Here is a 14614-nt window from a genome sequence, read left to right on the forward strand (position 1 = left end):
TAGAATCCTAGCTTTTCAGGAGCTAAGACAGAATTGAAAGTAGGGCATCAACCTGTGCTACATAGTGAGAACTAGTATCAAAACAACTCAAAAAGTAAAATAAAATAAACCCCAAACAAAATTGTTTTAAAGACCTCTGCCCTTCTGAGCCCTATACTCACTCACCTTTAAGCCATGTGATCTAAGCATAAGTAGCAAAGACACCTGTGGTGTGGAGCTGAGTCCATGCTGGCCTCACTTAGGTGTTGATAGCACGGCTGCTCTCTTTTCAATGCAAATAATGGATTAACATGAACAATCCATTCTCCAATCACTTCAGATAATAAATATTTATCAGATTTGCTACTCAGGTTCAACTAGGAGTGATGTAGGAGTGGAGAGAGAACATTTCCCCTCCCCCGCTCCCCCCAAGCTCAAGTAAGTCTTCATGCCAGCTAAATCCAAGGCAGGTCTCAGATGAGTGGTGCTCACAGTGGAACTAAATGATGAACCTATATGAAAACACATGCCTGGCTCTACACACATCTACAGATGGAACTCAAGAAAATGCCCCTCCCGGCCCCAAATACCAACTCCCCTGCAGTTTCTTGGCAGAGTGCAACTGGAATACACTAGGGAGATTGAATTGTTTTGTTTCCAATGTGTAGAAACACATTGTTCTCAGAAAATTGTGCTCAAGTCTTAAGTGTTGGTATGTCTGTCTGTTCATTTGGGGTTGTCCCAACCATGAATATTGATTTATCCTTATGGACATTATACAGAGATGTTAAAGATCCCGAGCCAGTCTCCACTCAGAAGTGTTGAGATTATCTGGATAAAATTTTTAATGCCTACAGGAAAATGAAATGTACATAGTATTGATGTGTAGGTTATAGTTGGGGACATGATGGGGGATGGGAGGGAAGAGAGTTAGGAACACACACACACACACACACACACACACACACACACACCACCAACATGCCAGGGATGTCATCTTGAAGAATTAGGAAATTCAGATCTTTTCTTTTATAAGTTTCAAATCTTTCCGGGACTGCATCTGGCTTTCATTTCCAACTTCTTGTCTTCTCACAGAGAATGAAGATAGTTTGAAAACAAATATGCATCCTTCCACGGGTGGTGGGGGAGAACAAACAAGAGATGTTCCCCTTACCCCCCCCCCACCTCCTTGAGCCTGCTAGAATTTTCTTTTGCATTCTTTAAAATGGCATAAGCCACCTTTCCTCTAAAAAAACACATGAAGCTGATGCAGAACACTTTTCCAAATAATTAATCTTTCCAGTGGAATCTTTCAAAGCTCCACATTTCCTGTTATTTTATACAGCTGCAATTTGTAACTGGAGCTCCTGCCCAGTGTTCCATGGGCAAAACGCCAAGTCCACTAAATTTCACCTACCGAGGTGCCCCACACAAATAATCCTTCCCCACAAGTTAAACAGTCAGGTCCTGTTCTAGCTGAAAAGAAAAGCTCAAAAAACAAAAGACAGAACAGACTGCGAGTGTGAAGAGTTGCAGTAGATGCTTCCAATATTTTATTTGCTGTAGTCAACATTTGAAAGCATCATCATTAGGCCACAATAAAAGAGGTTTCAAAAATAGGTTGTGTTAAGCTAGTATTTGTAAGCCATTAAAAAAAACCCTCTGAAAGCCAAAGGTTGTGGTGGTTGATTGAGACTCACCTTGCTTGCTTCCTGGTCTATGAACTGGAAGACCAGAGTCAAGATCGACTGAAAGATAGCCCAGGCCTGGGGTGGCATGGAACCTTGTTCCTTCTCCTGTTTTTCTCCCTCTTCCTTCATTCAGCACTCTCTCTCTCTCTCTCTCTCTCTCTCTCTCTCTCTCTCTCTCTCTCTCTCTCTCTCTCTCTCTCTCTCTCTCTCTCTCCCCACCCAGGTGACTGTGGACAAAAGTGCTCTCAAGATCCCTAAGTTGCAATGTTTTCTAACTCTAACCATCCCTATGACCTGCAAACATCTCTCTACTCCACCTCACATTTCTGTCTCTCTTTTTCATAACCTGGCACCATTGAACCAGGCTCTTTGCTTATGTCTCCAGCCCCACCTGCCCTGGTGCCATCCCCACTTCCTTTCCTCCCATCGTTTGGTGGATGCTTCCTGCCCTGAGGTCAGGCCCTGCACCTGTGTTAGGACGCCAGCCCCTCCTGCTCCTTCCAGAGATTCACTCAGTAAAATGTCACTTCTTACTGTATGCACCGTGTTTTCCTGATCTCCAAACCTTTTCCATTACATTCAACAGGCTGTGTCTCTTAAGATCAAACAAAGCATCCTTCTCAATCTATAGCTCTTTCTCTGGCTTGTTCCTTCTCCTTTCCAGTGAAACTTCTTGAAGAGTTGTCAGACCTTGTCAGCAGCCCTCACTCCTCAGCACCACTGCCTTGAGGGAGTACTGAACTCCTATGGCCTCTGTGGGCCCCTTCCCTTCCCTTCCTTTCGTTTCCCTTCTTCCTCCTCACCCTATTCCCTCCTTCCTCCTTCCCCTCTTCTCTCCTTTCCCCTTCCCCTTCTCCTCTTTCTTTTCTTTCCCTGCTTTTCTCTTCTCCTGTCCTTCTCTTTCCCTCCCTTTCTTCTCTCTTTAACTCTCTTTCTTCCTTTCTCTTTTTTATTTTTGGTGTCAGTATTGGGGCTTGAACTCAGGGCCTGGCACTGTCCCTTAGCCTTTTTGCTAAAGGCTGGCATTCTACCACTTAAGCTACAGCTCCGTTCCTGAATCTTTGGTGGTTATTTAGAGATAGGCGTCTCATGGACTTTCCTATCAGGCTGGCTTCAAACTGTGATCCTTAGATCTCAGCTTCCCAAGTAGCTAACTAGAAGTACAGGCACGAACTACCAGCACCTGGCTTCTGGGACTATTTTCTTTTGAGCCCTTCTCTCCTGGGCTTTAGGCTGCCAAAGCTTTTCTGTGTTTTCTGTTACACTTCTGCCTGTTATTTTTCCTTCTCAGGCTCATTCTTCTCTACAAAGGCATTAAATATGGGAGTGATTCAGGCTTCCTTTCTTGCTCTATTTTCAATCCTTGCTACCCATATCCACGGCTCCATAATCAGACTCTTAACTCTAATTGGATTTCTTTCTTTCTTTCTTTCTTTCTTTCTTTCTTTCTTTCTTTCTTTCTTTCTTTCTTTCTTTCTTTCAAAAAGTTTTTGTTTAGGTCCAAGACCAGGACTCAAACATGGCCCCTGCAGCTTTAGTTCATTGAGTGGAGTCCTACCAACTGAGCCAGGCCACCCACCCCTCATAAGCACATTTCCAAACCTCAGGTCAGGAACTTTCCACACAGACATGGTTCTTTGTCTCAGATTCCTGTCTCCACCTTTCCTGGGTCTTCTTTGCCACTTTTGTTAGGGACTGTTAAGGATCTAAGTTATGGTTTGAATGACTGTAAACTCCTGGGAATCAGAGAAAGCACCTGCTTTTGCTGACCTGTACATGCCCAGCAACTAGCATGAGGCCTAACACTCACCAAACATAGACTGAATAAACAAACTCACGGGATCCTAGTGGATTACTGCAAAGATAATATCAGAGAGGTTACAAGACTCACTAACGATCAGGGAGCTAATGAGTGGGTGGCAGAGCCCAGTAGGCTATCTATCCATCTTTTTCCTTTTTGTCCAGATTAAAAGGAGCTAATATTTATTTTGGCTCACAGCATCAGAGCTTTCGTTCCATGGCTGCTTTGTTCTGTTGCCTTTGGGCCTGTGGCAGCCCAGGATATTAGGGAGGAGCTCGTGCCGTGGAGACTGCTTACCTCATGGTAAGGAAAGCGTGCCATGGGTGGGGAAAGTTGCACTAACCTCAGTTATTCTCAGAAGACAGCCACTTCCAAAAGCCTCAGCTATAATCAATTGTATTTCAGTATGAGCCTCAGAGGTTTAGTCCTTCATGGGCGTGGTAGAGAAACTCTCACATCATGGAGGACAAGGAGCTAGGAGGAGCCTATCTTTCAGTGAGATTAAGAATCATCCTGCTCAACTCTGAAAAAGACAGACATAGATCAATGAAACAGAATTGAGACTCCAGAAATAGACCTGAATACCTGCTTCCACCATGAAAAGTGCTCAGCTTCATTCATCATAAAGGAAATGCAAATTAAACTTATAAAGTGGCATTAAAAAATCTTTCCAGTTGGAACCATTTACAAAATTTGGCAATTTCTTCTCTAAATAAGAGCACTTGATGTTTGTGAGGATGTGCGCATGAGCGTTTATGGAGTATGTCAACTTGTCAGACCTTATGGAGGACAGCCTGGCAGTAGCGGAGTGCTGTAAGAACCAGATCACAAGAGTAAATGCTGTGCACAGCCTAGCCCACCAATTCAACCTTTAGGTAGGATAGGTATCTAGTTACCTGGTTCCAAGGGAAGCAACAAATTCACAAAGTCATTCATTGCAACATGATACATTTTGTTTGGAGACAAAATTTTGTTATGTAGCTAAGGCTGGCTGCACACTAAAGGTTCTCCTGCCTCCTAAAGGCTAAGATTCTAGGTGTTCACTACCCCACCCAGCACACGACGATGTGTAATAGTAAATGATTTAACACTTGGCTGATTGCTTGTTTGAGGTATTTATTTTAGGGATTGGTAAAACAAATTATAGTAATTTTGTTGAGTAAAATATTAATAATATTAATGAAATACTTAAAGCTAGGCATCAGTGGCTCATGTCTATAATCCTAGCTACTCAGGAGGCTAAGATCTGAGTATCATGCTTCAAAGCCAGCCCAGGCATAAAAGTCTATGATACTCTTATCTCCAATTAACCATTAGAAAACCAGAAGTGGCACTGTGGCTCAAATGGTAGAGTGCTATCCTTGAGCTGAAGAGTTCAGGGACAGCATCCAGGCCTAGAGTTCAAGCCCCACAACCAACAAAAAATAAAATAACAATTGACCATAACAACTATTTGATAACATTTAATATTAATAAATTAACAATATTAATAAAATAATATTAGTTATTTTAAAAGACCAATGTTCTATCCTTTTGAATTCCATATTCCTATATGTGGAATCTTCCCTACTTCACATTTCTCCACATTCCTTTTTTGATATGACACTCTCTCCAAAATCTTTGTTAGAAAGAAAAAGAGAGAGAGACAGAAGAAGGAAAAGGAAAGAGAGAAAAAAGAAAGGAAGGAAGAAGAGAGAGGAGGAGAAAGAAAGGGAAGGAGGAAAACTAAGGTACACAGTAGTTTTTGTTTTTGTTTTTGGCCAGTCCTGGGCTTGGACTCAGGGCCTGAGCACTGTCCTTGGGTTCTTTTTCTCAAGGTTAGAGCTCTACCACTTGAGCCTCAGCACCATTTCTGGCTTTTTTCTATGTATGTTGTACCAGAGAATCGAACCTGAGTCTTCGTGCATGCTAGGCAAGCACTTTAACCACTAGGCCAAACTCCCGGCCCCCCACAGTGGTTTTATATCACCATTTAGATTGATGAAAAAAAAAACAAACAAAAGCAATTGGATCACAAACTAAACTCAGTGAGGGCAGGAACTTTGTATAGTTTCCTTTTCCTACATAGCACAGCAAATGTTTTAATTAATATTGACTAAATGTTGTTTTGATGAATGCTTACTAATTCATTTTAATAAGAAGCAATGGAAAAAGGGATGAGGAATTGTTGTTTGCACCTATCAGTCAGTGGAGTAAAATGCCATCACAGGAGAAAAAGCAGCCTGGTAGTCAATATGATGGCCTTGGGTCATGTGTAGACTATTTTGGGGGGTCATTTTCCTGGAATTGACCTTCGCTACAGAACTGAGAGCTGATGGTATCAATTCCTTTATACCTTGTCGCCAAAAGACAAGCTATTCTAGAAGGCTCTGGCTGCCAAGATTTCCTGGGGTCTCTTGCTATTTACATGTCCTCATTCCTGGCTTAACCAGCTTTCTCACTTTTAGACCACATCAGGAAAAGCAAATGCAAAGATGCTTAGGTATTGGCGGAGAGCTTTGCTCATTCTAAAGAAGCAGGTATAAGTTGATTAAAGTCAAGGTTCCACACTGCTGCCTGGGTGTGCTTTTGGAAGATGTATAACTTTATAGCTTAGACCTGGGAAGTAATAACTGTGAAACCTGGCTGTTGCCAAAGTAAATATCTGCCTGCTTTCCTGTCAAAGGACTCTGTGTGAGACCTTGCCGAGATCCTCAGTGAAGACGTGACCGCTAAGAGGCAATTTCTTTCTGGATTGGAAGACTCTCTTTTCTGAATAGTATTCAAGTGTGCACCAGAACAAGACACATTTTCTGGAGTAATGAAGTTCTGATGGCAATTATAACATCAGGAAGCTGGTATTTCCTTACTCTGACATCATTACATTAAAAACAATGGGAGTCTCACCAGAGAATGGGTAAGTACAAGGTCCTGAGTTCAAGCCCCAGGAAGAAAGCAAATAATACAAACGATACAGTGCTTTCCTCAAGCATTTACAATGTACAACCACACTTTCGAGGTATAGAACTGCCTGAATGCAGAAGAATTCTGAGTGGAGGAAAGTCTCCATAAGGGAAGCCGTCGAGGCTGGTCTTTGAAGAATGAATTGCAGCCATAAAGTTCAGATTTACTGAGGACCTGCCAGAGTTCAGGCAACATGCAAAAGGCCTTATACCATTTGTTCTGACGATCTTGTAAACTAGATATTATCATGAGCCCATTTCACAGATGAAGGCCTGAAGGGAACAAGGTTCAATGACTTGCCTGAGATATACAGAGTCAGTAGCAGACCACACTCAGCCTTGGACCATGTCACCACTCTAACTCCTCAAGGATTGCTGGAGGGTTTTAAAGGAAATTCTGGGCAGTGTATTATTCTACCCTTATGTTTGTTGGTAAGCATTGTGAAAATGCATGGATTTTTTAAAATATCAAATATAATCATTCCTATCAATATTTAAGTAATTAATTTTGTGGCAGTACCAGAATTGAATTTAGGGCCTTGCATTTGCTAGGATTGCTGGCTCCATGGACTTCTACCAGTTGTGCCACATCTCTAGCTCTGCTTTTTACTGGTCATTTTGGAGATACAGTCCTTTGGACTTTTCTACTCAGGTTGGCATTGAATCTTGATTCTTCAGATCTCAGCTTCCTGAGTAGATAGGATTACAAGTGTGAACCACTAGTGCACTACTAATTGTTCTAAAATTTTTTGAGACAGGGCTAATCTTATAGCCCAGGCTGGCCTTGAACTTGAGATACTCTAGCTTTAGTATCCCAAGTAGCTGGTATTATGATTGCTTGTTACTATATCAGCTTTTGATATACTTTACTATCCAGCTAATAGATCATGTCCTTGATCATTAAAAAAAAAAAATCAGAGCTCTTTTGTAAAATAAAGACCACTGGGGCTGGGAGTCTGGTCTAGTGATACAGTGCTTGCCTAGCATGCATGAAGACCTAGGTTCGATTCTTCGATACCAATATATAGGGAAAAAAAAGCCGGAAGTGGTGCTGCGGCTCAAGTGGTAGTGCTCTAGCCTTGAGAAAGTCCAAGGACAGAGCTCAGGCCCTGAGCTTAAGCTCAGGACTGGAAAAAAAAAAAAAGACCACTGGAACTCTGTCTTAATTGTCTTGATTCATTTTCTAACTAAGTAACAGTTCCAGGCAAACATGTGTTAGGAAAACTTATGGTAGTTGCTAGTTCTTTTTTCTTTTAGCACACAGTTAAAGAGTAAAATGTTCCTAGTCATTCAAGTTGAAACATGTAGAACAAATTTGTCCAGTTCTTCATATTTAAGTTGGGTTTTGGTCAGTGCAAAGCTAATAACTGGATCTTTTTCGTTGTCTCCTCCGCCTCCCCCCCCTCCCCTTCTCTCCTTCCTTCCTTCCTTCCTTCCTTCCTTCCTTCCTTCCTTTCTTCCTTCCGGAGACATATTCTGAGAAACACACTTTGGGAAATCTGATTTAGAGGGAACACACATTAAAGAATGCTTCATTTTATTTTTTTCTCTCTCTCTCCCTCCCTCCTTTCTTCTTTCCTCCTTCCTTCCCTCCCTCCCTCATGCTTTTGAAACTCTATATAAGTAGCCCAGACTGGCCTTGAACTCACCATTTTACTACTTCCATCTCCTGAGTGCTGAGATTTCAGGTATGAATCACCATGTCTGGCTCCAGAGCTTTACTTTATGTTCATGTTTCTTTGCTATTTGATAACTATAGTTCTGAGTTCTGGCTATGCAGGGTTTTTCTTTAAAAGTCCTCATATTCTGGGAGGAAGGGCTGAGTAATTAGTCCTAGGTGATTCCTAGTACATCTGTGAGATTAACAAACACAAATACACATAAAGTCTGTGAATCTTAAAACAGATAGAGAAGCATGGTTGTAAAGTTAAAATCAAGTCAGAACCATCTGAGGCAAATGACTAGGTTATTCAAGTTCTATTTGAAGGAGATTAATCTAGAAGATATACTTGCAGTATGACAAAGTAATAAACCACACATCACAACTGCAATTTGTTTTCCCAGTCTATGAAAGCAACTAAAATAAACACCTCAAACCAGCACACTGCCAACAATGTCTTCTAAATTAAAGAACAGAAGAAATGGTTTCATTAATTGATGCTTCAATGGCTAGCTAAATATTTATATACCCCACAAGCACTGTATTCAAAATTTATAATAGCAAAGCAGCCTGCAGCAACCAAAATATTGATTGAGTCATAAAAACTCAAGGTTATTAACCCAAATATCTCCTTGCTTTGTATAAAAACCAATTGGGAGGCCAAGGAATGCCATTTCTGAGACAGTTATGAGCAGTGGGGCCTTTGATGGCTTGTGGTACTGGATTGCATAAGCAAACCAGAGCTGCTGGATGTAGGGTACTGGATGAGTTTCCTGCCAGCACCTCAGGGTTAATCAAAAGTAGCTCTCTCGGGCCTTCGAACGACAGCGAGGCAAGATGGCAGCCACCACAGGCTGGGGAGTAAAAGTCCCTCGCAATTTCTGCCTGTTGGAAGAACTGGAAGAAGGCCAGAAGGGAGTAGGAGATGGCACAGTTAGCTGGGGTCTGGAAGATGACAAAGACATGACCCTTTCCAGATGGACAGGGATGATAATTGGGCCTCCAAGAACAATTTATGAAAACCGAATATACGGCCTTAAAATAGAATGCGGACCTAAATACCCAGAGGCACCTCCCTTCCTAAGATTTGTAACAAAAATTAATATGATCGGAGTTAATAGTTCTAATGGAGTGGTAGACCCAAGAGCCATATATGTGCGAGCAAAGTGGCAGAACTCCTATAGCATCAAAGTTGTCCTGTAAGAGCTCCGGCGCCTAATGATGTCTAAAGAAAACATGAAACTCCCCCAGCTGAAGGACAGCTTTACAGCAATTAGTTGAGGAAAGCCTGGAACCTTGATTTCTGGGGCTCCACCTCCACAGTAATCAGTTTCTAGGTCCGTCTGTAGACCTCCAAGTACTGGAAAGGAAGCTCCCACTAGAGACAATTCATCCTAAGATACTATACATGATACTAATTCTGTCCATTTGAAACATATGAGTTGTGCAAAAAAAAAAAAAAAAAGTAACTCTTTATTGACTGGGAGTTTGGCCTAGTGGTAGAGTGCTTGCCTAGCAAGCATGAAGACCCAGGTTCTATTCCTCGGTACCACATACATAGAAAAATGCCAGATATGGTGCTGTGGCTCAAGTGGTAGAGTTCTAGCATGAGAAGCCCAAGGACAATGCTCAGGCCCTGAGCTCAAGACCAGGACTAGAAAAAAAAAGTAGCTGCCTCTATGACCCAGCTGATTTTTACGTGAAATTAAACCTGTGCACATTCCAAATTCAAAGTTCATATTCCTGCATCAGTCCATATCCTTGATGTGGCCCTATCAGCCTTAAAGTTACGGGAAGAAAAACAAATCCAAGTGTAAGCCGTCAAACAAAGAAGTGCTTTTCTCCCACCAATGTCCTCCTGGCTGGTTTGATGTTGCAAGCAGAAACTCTAATTGGCTTCAGGGTTAGCTAGGAAGACTCGTGTGTGTGTGTGTGTGTGTGTGTGTGTGTGTGTGTGTGTGTGTGTGTGTAGAAGGCATAGGGATTGTATTTCTATGGTGAGTTTTTTGTAAGGGAAGCCAGAAAAACATACAGCAATCCAGAATCCTGGAGCAGGTGGCAGTCAGAAATCTAAGCTGCAATGTTGAATGACAACTGCTTCATACTACTATTTAAAGATTATGTATATATAAAGACGCACAGGAAAATAGTGTTCGGTCTGCAGGATCTAGGACCTAAGCATACACTCTAGAAATAGCTTACAGGTGAGTAGAGAGTTAGATCTCTAGACTATGACAGAGACCTAATGATGTAGCTAGTTGCTGTAACAAAGAAAACCAATATTATATAGCTTAAATAATATAGAATTTAATTTTTCTCACAAGACAGCCACATGGGAAAGATAATTTTTGTTCTATAAATTCTCTAGGGACCCAGGAATTTACCTTATACATTTTTGTGTTAGGATTCTTGCCCTAGCTGTCACCTGATCTTCATAATAGCCAGTTTACCCATGCCACATACCACACTAGACAAAGCACATGGAGAACAGAATTTTTATACTAGAATCAGAATGTTTTAAAATATTGAAATCCTAGCCCACAAGGTTATAGTATAAGTGGTGGACCTTTGACACATTACTAGGTCACAGGATGAACTGCCCTTATCACAAGAGACCAGAAAGACTTTCCATCCTTGTCACATACAGGACACAGTGTGTCTTGTTCTTAAGGCACTTCTAGAACTGTGAGGAATAAAGTTTATTTTTATAAACTACCCTGTTTAGGTTATTTTCTTTTAGTAGTGCAAATGGATTAAATCACTTGCTCCTGGTGGGGTTGTAGCTCAGTGGCAGATCCTATGTTTAGCATATTTAAGGCCGTTTAAGGTTCCCTCTCCAGCACATCAAAATAAGTATTTTGAAATCTACAAAGCAAAAGGTATGCATATCACTTCTACACTGGCAAAATTGTGTTACATGGAGGATCTTGGTTGTAAGAAAAGCTGGAAAAGCTAGTCTCTACCTAAATTCAGAGGATGGTTTTAGGTAGCCCCTAGAGCTGCCTTGATAAATTGCCAAAAAAACTTGGTGACTTAAGCCAGCCATGTTGGCTCAAGCCTGCAAGTCTAGCTAACGTGGAAGTTAGAACTCAGAGGATCAATGTTTCCTTGGTAGAAGTTTATAAGACTTCATCTTAACCAATGGCTGAGTACAGTGATGTGCCCCTGTCATATCAGTGACTCAAAGAAGCACAAGTAAAAGGATCACAGTTCAGGCAGCCCAAGCATAAAGCAAGATCTTGCCTTGAAAATAACTAAAGCTAAAAGGATTTGGAGGAGAGGCTCAAGTGGTAGAGCACTTGCCTTATAATTAAATAATTCCTAAGTTCACCCCTCAGATCTGGGGGGAAATTTATCCTTTACAGTTCTGGAGGTCAGAAGTTTATCAGTACTACAAGACTGAAATGAAGGTGTGCTAGAAGGCTTCCTTTTCTTCATGCCTCTTACAGCGTTTAATGGTTGCCAGTATTCCTTGATTTGTGGCCATCCAAGTCCCATCCTTGCCCCACTGGTCGCCTTACCTGCCCCTCTTCTGTCTGTATACTCTCTCTACCTACGTTAGCAGATAACATTGCTATCAGGTGTCTTAGATAATCTCTCCATCTAGAAAACATTAATCATGTCTAAAAAAATATTTTCTTAGTGACTCACATGTGTAGTCCTAACCTAGGTGAGAGGCTGAGATTGGGAAGACCGTGGTACTACGCCAGCCCAGACAGAAAACTCCACAAGACTCCATCTCCACTGTGGGAAACTGTATGTAGTGGTTTATTTCGGTTATCCTAGCTATAACTAAATAGGTGCATATGGTCCAGCTGTGCACCCAGGCAAGAAGTGAGGTGGATCTCAAAAATAACTACTGGGGCACCAGTGGCTCTCGACTGTGATCCTAGCTACTCAGGAGGCTGAGATCTGAGGACTGTGGTTCAAAGCCAGCCTGGACACAAAAGTCCCTGAAACTCTTATCTCCAATTAACCACCATAAAACCAGAAATGGTACTGTGACTAAAAGTGATAGAGCACTAGCCTTGAGCTTCAGAGCTCAGGGACAATGCCAAGGCCCAGAGTTCAAGCCCCACAACAGACCAAAAATAATCAGGACTGGATTATTTTATTAGTGGTCAAGTACCTGTTTAGTAAATATGAGGCCTTTAATTCAAATCCTAATACCAACCCCCAATTTTTTCCAAATAAAGTAACATTTATTGCCTCTAGGGGTTAGAATTTAAAATTTGGGGTTGTAATTATCTAGCTTCCAATTTCTATAAGGAAGGACACAATGGCATCTGGCCCACACAACATCCATGACAGAGAATCCTACTGAACTGAACATGGCCTCATCCCATACTGAGAACCAACGACAGTCTCCAGTTTTGCACTTTCCTATGAGGCCTAGGTTGGTGAGGAGTTTGCCTTGGTGGGGCCGAACTGTAGGGAAAGAAGGGCTACTAAGCCAAGGAAACGGTGGCCATGTTGTCTGTGGACTTTGACTAGCCACTGTGAGAAAGCTCCAGAGGTTATACCCAGGAGACACAGGAGGTTCTTGAGCCAGTAGGTAAAGCGAGGCCTTGGCAAAGCCCCCCAGAGGCAGAGCAAAGCCCCAGAAGACAGAAAAGATGCTTTCTATTCCCATCACCTCTTCTCCCTTTACTTCCACCTCACCCAAGTACCCAAGAATCCCAATGCTTGTTAGGGAAATTGAAGAACGCTCTTCTTTCCCACTTCCCCGATTCTCCTTCGATTTAACCACTCTTAAGTTGGATCCTTTCTTTGGGTTCTTCTTTCTTTGTTTTTCAACACACATTCATAGAGGAACATATATAAGGATTCCTTTGTGCACTAATAGGATTTATGTCATATGTGTGTTTTATTTATTCAGTTGTAACAATATATCATAGATATGCTTGCTTATTAAGAATAATAGCAATAAGCCAAGTGCTGGTAGCTCCTGCCTATAATCCTAACTACTCAGGAGGCTGAGGTCTGGGAATCATGGGTTGAAACTAGCCAGGGTAAAAAAGGCCTGGATGCTTGTGTCACCAATTAACCATCAACATGGCAGAGTGGGGCTGTGGGTCAATCGATAGAGTGCCATCTAGAGCAAAAAAGCTCAAATTCTGAGTTCAAGCCTCAATGGCACATGTGCCCCCCTCTCATAACAATACATTCAAAGCTGTCAACATTTCAGTAGCCATGCAGAAAACCTTACCTCTTTTCTCTCAGCACCTTATTCAGTCACTGTTACTATTCCCCCTTCCTCCCTTAAATATGATGACACAGTCACAAAGCATTTAAATGACTTTCCCAACCTCATATACTGATGAGCAGCAGAGCTAAGATTTGAGTCAGACCACCACTACCTGGACTTAAGTTCTGCTGGATTTCCTTGCTCTTTATGATGCTGCTTCCACAGACATGCTTATAGGATGTCACACAGCTGTCTCACTGGGGACCTCGTCAGCTATTGATTGCGCCAGCCAAGTTCAACTTTTACATCACCATTCTTAGTCTTCCCTAGAAACCAGCATGGTCTCCTGGCTGCTGGGCTACTGACTGCCTTGAGGGGCCCTCGGCCCCCATTGCCCAGCTGGCTTATACTGGGAAAGATCTTTCCATGCCATCCCATGCCATGGCTATTTACCATTCCCAGTGGTATACAGAGTCCTAGCCCCTTACCTATTGTTCCCTCTCCTCCAGACCTTGCTCTAGGGGATGTGGCCTTTCCTTTATTGCCCCTGGTAAAATGAACATGTTTGAGGTGTCAGGAGGAGAAGTTATTTCTGTTGCCTTCTTTCTGAAAGTCCAGTCTTGTGACCTGTTTTGACTACTTCTTCCTCAAGGTGGATGCAGCTCCCCTCCGCTGTGACAATGAGCAGAAAGCAGTGGTGATGGTCAGTAACTAGGGCCAGGCTTTCCTTCCCTTGAGCCCCAAGCAGGATGGGCCTGGTACCGGAGAGATTTTCTGTTCCTTTCCTGGGCTGTTACCATGGAAACAGATGCCTTCAAGGGGCTGCCTTCCCTTTTTATATCTGTTCCCATTCCTCTGAAGCTCGGCTTCCTACCCTTCATTAAAACTTTTTCTAGTTCATGTGCAGGTTAACATGGCTGGTCATGTGACCTCCTCAGAAAGCACAGGGCTCTGGTGTGAGGATGAACGGCCTTGCTGACCATAGTCATACACAGATGCTCACCAGTGCAGGGAAGTTCTCAGAACAGCGAAAGCTGGTTGGATCCTGACTTCAGATCTTTGGAGTATTTTTCCGGCACCAGACCAAATAAATGGCCCTTGGGTGCCTGAGTCAAAGGCTGTAGCTGCCTTATTTCTCTCTGGGACAACTAGTTCTGGAGAGCCCTGCTTGTACACCATGCTCTGGCCAGAGCCAACCTCTGATCTGTTTTAGACAGTCACCACTCCCTGCCCTATGAGGAAACGTGGGGGGAGAAGATCCAGAGAAAGCCATGGGGTTTCCCTAACATTGGTCTCAGAATAAGCCCAGGCAGAGGTTCCAGGTGGTTCTTCATGGGTCAGTGGACTCTTCCA

At 42.5% G+C, this 14614-nt stretch overlaps 1 pseudogene; it reads left to right on the forward strand.

Annotated features, from left to right (window-relative positions):
* The first annotated feature begins 8910 nt into the window (after positions 1–8910).
* On the forward strand, positions 8911–9350 carry LOC150060669 (ubiquitin-conjugating enzyme E2 variant 1-like; annotated as a pseudogene).
* Positions 9351–14614: the final 5264 nt, after the last annotated feature.

Source organism: Megascapheus bottae, chromosome 7, assembly GCF_031878675.1.
Source record: "Megascapheus bottae isolate mThoBot1 chromosome 7, mThoBot2.hap1, whole genome shotgun sequence".
Taxonomy (NCBI): Eukaryota; Metazoa; Chordata; class Mammalia; order Rodentia; family Geomyidae; genus Megascapheus; species Megascapheus bottae.